The sequence below is a fragment of the Asparagus officinalis genome, chromosome 7 (assembly GCF_001876935.1).
Source record: "Asparagus officinalis chromosome 7, Aspof.V1, whole genome shotgun sequence".
Classification (NCBI taxonomy): domain Eukaryota; kingdom Viridiplantae; phylum Streptophyta; class Magnoliopsida; order Asparagales; family Asparagaceae; genus Asparagus; species Asparagus officinalis.
In genome coordinates this window covers 32,951,258-32,957,629 of record NC_033800.1, presented here as the reverse complement: position 1 = coordinate 32,957,629, position 6,372 = coordinate 32,951,258, and positions in this window count along the sequence as shown.

Below are 6,372 nucleotides of genomic sequence, written 5' to 3'. Positions count from 1 at the left end.
ATAATAATATAATATAATATATCATTCCCCCTTTAAAAGAAGGAGTACTAGAAAAACTTTCATTTTCCAAAAATGCCCTTCATCTTTTATGAAATTAACCAATTTACTCTATTATCATAGCTCCCAATCTTATTAAATCACATTAATTAAAGGTCTATACTATAGTATAGTTATTCTTTAGATTATTAGATAAATTGAATCTAAGATAATGATTAAATCAATTAACATAAAAGTATTAGGTTATCAAGTGTATGATGTTTTAATATACTGTAGGGATTATTATTTATGTAATAATGCAACTCCAATTAGATTATAATAGTACAAAATTATATTAAATATTATATTTTTAATAGTATAAGATTATAATTAAACATTAATTTTTTAGTGCTTATCAGCTGCAAATAACGTTTGTATCTCATCTAGAGTGGTTTTAAATAAAAATTAAAATAATTAATTTTATAACTCTAATTAAATTAATAAATTAATTGTTACTAATCGAATTGTTAACAATAACTTTGTGTTTATGTGCGCATTTGTAAAGGCATAGATGAAAGGTTTTATTCAGACTTCAATAGTTTATAGTGCCTAAGAGACACAAATCAAGATAGAAAATAGTTCACACTTTAATAGTTTATAGTGCCTAAGAGACACAAATCAAGATAGAAAATAGTTCACACTTCTCTAATTCTACCTTAAGTGGCCCTCGCAAAACTTAACAGATTCATTACCTTAACGAACACGTCCTTCACTGCAGTGAATCCAGATTCACTGCAGCGAATCCAGATTCACTGCAGCGAATCCAGATTCACTGCAGCGAATCCAGATTCACTTCAGCGAATCCAGATTCACTTCAGCGAATCCAGATTCACTTCAGTGAATCCAGATTCATTACCTCAACGAACACGTTTTGACAAGTGAGCTCCTCTTGATATTCCTTTAATGAGTGAAAATTTGATGTTCCTTTAACAGAAACATTTCATAAAGAAGAAAATTAGCTATTTGGAAAGCTTCTTTTCGTACATTAAGACATTTGACAAGTGAGCTCTTCTTGATATCTCTAACAAATTATCATGAACCCCTCCAACTTCCATGTGTTTTATTTCACTTCCTATATAATCTCCTTCCCAAGTCTCTCATCTACCACTCTTCACATAACAAATACTAGGTCAAATCAAATGATTAAAGTGTCCAAGTTCTACTTTTTTCCCTCTACTACTCTTTTTTGCTCTGCCAATGTAAGGAAATTGAAGGAAGACGTGGAGTTCAAATACTAAAAGACTCGCTTCTGCCATTGAGGCAAGCTCGGCATTAGCGGTGAGGTGAATTTGGTGAAGGTGGTTAGATCTATCTTCGCAATTTCTGTAGTAGGGGTCGGAGACGATGTCAGAGGAGGCAGAGGAGCTAGGTTCGATGAGCAATTGTGTTTGATTCGATGAAGATGGTGGGTCTAACAAAGGAAGTAGTGGCAGGTAATTTGATCGATGAAGGGGATGTGGATTTGGAGGTGATGATGAAGGTTTCGGTAGAGAAGGAGGGTGTCAGAGGAGCTCATGATGAAGTTGGAACATGAGTTCCGCCCATTCGCATTTTTTAGTACTTCTGTGCATGGATAAATACATTTATTTTATCTAAATTAAAGTTTCAGTGTGGTGTGTGTTGTCGTGATAGGAGAAACTCATTCTTATGCACATCTCTTTGTTTCTTTTTCATCTTATATATTGGGGTAAATTGAGGCAAAAAGATTTAGGAAAAAATATAATTCCACAAAAAGAGAGACTTTTTGTGTGCGATAGTCACCGAGTCTATCATTTAATGTTAAATTTTTTTGTCATGTATCATTTGCTTTAGGATGTGTAGTTCTAATTATGTTGATGTGTTTCATATAAAATTTTGTGCTACATATTCTCTATGGTTCACTGAAGATCCCAATAAAAGTACAACAAGTGTATATACATGCATACATACATAAACTATATCCCTTCAAAAATTTCACATAACATCCAATCTTATATTTAGTATAGTTAGATATATAGTTTTAAACTACAGTATAAAAAGTTTATACTGAAGTTTAGGTATTGATAATTAATAAACTTTATATCTATATTATATTATACATTATACTATAATTATAATTATAATCAAATAAACATGTACACTTAAAATTAATGTATGATATAAATAATTGTCATAATTTGATATCTTTATATTATACTAAACTTTATATCTATAGTGTATTATACATAAATAAAGAATGTATACTAAAATATATTTTAATATATCTATATGTAACTATACTATAATATATTTTATAAACTATACTATAACTTTGAATGGTACATTTGTTATAACTCAAAGCACATTGTTATTGATGTGGATTAGCATGACTTTAATGTCTGCATGACTTTAATGTCTAATAACATATACTAAATGCAATAGGAGTTACATTTTGTTATTAATTTTTATGTGTCATTAAGTTATTTTGGAATAGTATCCAAGAGTCACTCTTTTATGGTTCAAAAATTAGTAATGAATTCTGATAGTCTTTATTTGTAGCTATAAATATTCTAAGCATATGATGAAAAGAAGTAGATAGTATATAATCTTTAGATAAAATTGTTATTTCACTTGCTTCTATTTTTTTTTTTGGCTTTCAGAAACTACAAATGATGAGGAAATTTGATATAGTACATATCAAGTTTATATAATTCTACCTTCTCTTGATCCATCATGATAAATATTAGTCGACTTTATTTTGTCACTTAATTTAATCTCATGTGATTTTTGGGTACTTTAGGAAAATTTTTTATTAGTCGACTTTATTTTGTCACTTAATTTAATCTCATGTGATTTTTGGGTACTTTAGGAAAATTTTTGGGATCTATAAATGAGGAGAGATTACACAGTTTTATGTATGTTGTGTCTGAATAATTTCATCTTCTTTTACTTCATCACGTGAATTAAATTATATGCTCATTCTTGAGAAAATTTTTATAGTTTGAACCAGAGATGAATATTTTGAGAAGTAAGGTTATTTGAAGATTGAAACTAAGATTTGACAGAAGTTCCCATACTTAACCCCTTAAACTTCCAATTAATTATTTAGTAAAAAGAAATTCCAACTAATTAATCTTATAATTGATCTTCTCTCAAACAAATTCACGATCAGGCTTCTCAACTCTCCTCGGGTCTAAATTAATGAATAATTTAATTGATAAGTTGGTGTATAAAGTAAATGAATGTAGGAAGCTAAGGAACCAAGATCCCACCACAAGTCCAAGCACATCCTAAGGAGATATCACCTAGTTCGAGAAATCGTTGGAAGAGGTGATATTAGCATTGACCGAGTTGACACCAAGAACAACATTGCAGATCCATTCACTAAGCCATTATCACAGCAACAGTTTGAGCGCCACCGAGAAAGCATGGGTATAAGATATTGTGGCGATTGGCTTTAGTGCAAGTGGGAGATTATTAGGATTAGTGCTCTAAATCCAATCGCATCTGATGTAATTTGTATTATTTTCTATTCATTAAATAAAATTGAGGCATTTCATATTTATCATATGCTGCATACAATATTAAGTATGATGAAACCAATAAGTTAATGCAAATGGTTTTAGGGTCATAATGAGATTATGTCAGTGAGACCTAAAGCCCTAAAAGCTTTAGCTTAAAAATGTTCCTAGTTGTAGGGTCACTGAGTATGGGATCACTGAACCGGTAAGGCTAGTACACTTGTTATATACTCTATGGTAGAGGGTAACTGATCTCACAGTTACTTGTGAAGAGTCACTAATATAAAAGTGTAAGTGCTTATTGTAGAATGAGTTCACCGAACTGACTCGCTCGAGGAAGGCTTAATGGATCTATGTAAATGTCAAGAAGTTTTTCCTCAGGTGATAGTATGTGTAAATGATCCTTAGACCTGAGATTACCATAGAACCTTATGATAGTTAAATTGTGGTTTTGGTCTATTTCTTAATATGACTCTCTGAGACATGTGTAGGATATTCTGGACCCAATGAGACTATTATGAAGGTAATGAGTAATCAATATGGGATCGGTTACTCCTCGTATGAGGAGAGAATGTCCTATATGTTCTATCTAGTATTGACTCAAAAAATCTCTGGCCAGAGTAAGATGAAAAATCAGAAAAGATTTTTCGGTATTCATAATTGAGTCAGATACCGTAGAATTGTAATGCATATGAATAAGTAGTGAGATTGAAATTTTATCCATTCCCTAACTTATTCGGGACATTGTATAGCCGAAGGATTTAATTACACGGAAACTAGTCACCGAAGGGTGTTCGGTCCTTATGATTGAAATCCTCACTATCCGGGTAGTCGTGACATGTTGCTAGACGTCAATCTCGACTTGTGGATTTATCCGGTTAAGAGTTAATTAGATAATCTTATTAAAGAGTTTAATTAGATTAATAATTAATTATATAAGTATATTAAATCCACTGCCGGTTTAGTGTGGAACCCAATGGGTCACACACATTACAGGTATTTCTCGTAACCAAAATTTAATAGTTTAAATTTTGGTGGACAGTTAAATTTTCGCTAGCACGCAAATTGTCCATAATGGTCACAATCCTTATTTGATAAGGATATTACTTAATAAAATATATATTAGTATTTATAGAAATCTAATATATATATATATATATATATATATATAAAGTTAAAAAAAATAACATTTAATGTGTTTTTCGGTCACCTTCCCACGTTGGCAAGTAATCAATCTATGAGATAAGATTGATTCAAATTAAATGTTACAGAATATGGAGAGCCTCACTGTTTTTTTTGGGGAATTGGAAACGTGGAAAGGCCTCACCTTTTGGGGATTGGCTGTAGCTATTTAGATAGCTATATAGCCTACATCCTTAAAAATGTGGGAAAGACTTTTGAGTACTTGACTCCTTTTGTTTTTGAGAAATCAATTAAAAGATCAGAGACAGACTATTACAGTTGTGAGAAAAAGTTTCTGTGTGACCAAAAAGTAGAGAAAGTGTTTCTCAAACAGTACGAGAATAGATCCTGGTGTGGATACCGTGGAGGGCGTGCACGTGGACGCCTGTTGAAGGATCGACTCCGAGAAGTTCCAACTGCGAACGCGAGAATTCAACACAAAGTCTAAATCAGAGTCTTTGTAGGTATGATTTGATCAAACCTCTTTAGTTAAAATTTTAGATTACACCAAAGAGATCGCTGGTTCGGGAATAAATTTAAAAAAATATAATGCTTCCGCTATGCCCCGATTCCATCAAGGGTAATGCCCTTCATCTTTTATGAAATTAACCAATTATTAACTCTATTATCATAGCTCCCAATCTTATTAAATCACATTAATTAAAGGTTTATACTATAGTATAGCTATTTTTTAGATTATTAAATAAATTAAATCTAATATAACAATTAAATCAATTATCATAAAAGTATTAGATTATCAAGTGTATGATGTTTTAATATACTGTAGGGGTTATTATTTATGTAATAATGCAACTCCAATTAGATTATAATAGTACAAAATTATATTAAACATTATATTTTAATAGTATAAGATTATAATTAAATATTAATTTTTTAGTGCTTATCAGCTGCAAATAATGTTTGTATCTCATCTAGAGTGGTTTTAAATAAAAATTAAAATAATTAATTTTATAACTCTAATTAAATTAATAAATTATTTGTTACTAATCGAATTGTTAATAATAACTTGGTGTTTATGTGCGCATATGTAAAGGCATAGATGAAAGGTTTTATTCAGACTTCAATAGTTTATAATGCCTAAGAGACACAAATCAAGATAGAAAATAGTTCATACTTCTCTAATTCTACTTTAAGTGGACCTCACAAAACTTAGATTTTCTAATGAGTGAAAATTTGATGTTCCTTTAATGGAAATATTCCATAAAGAAGAAAATTAGCAGTTTGGAAACACTACAAAAAATCCGGTATTTAACGAGCAAAATTAGTGAAGGGGTCTGTTGCCCGTCATTAATGTGTATATAATAACGACGCTTTTAAAGCCCTTCATCGAGTTATCACAATTAGAAGAGTAATGATGTGAGATGAGATAACGGGTTTCTAATCCCTTCGTTGATTTGATCCTAATACCGTCGTTATTGGATCTCTTTAAAGATGAAGGGCTCTATTACCTTCATTAATTGTACTCCTAATCATAATAAGACTGAAAAGTTAAACTATTACTATTAACAAAACCCACTAACTAGTCTGAGGATGATTTCTATGTTAGATACCATACACTTCGGCTTCTAAGGAAAAAAACCCTAACCAACACCCCCCGCCCCCTTCTCTCTCTCTCTCTCTCTCTCTCTCTCTCTCTCTCTCTCTCTCTCTCTCT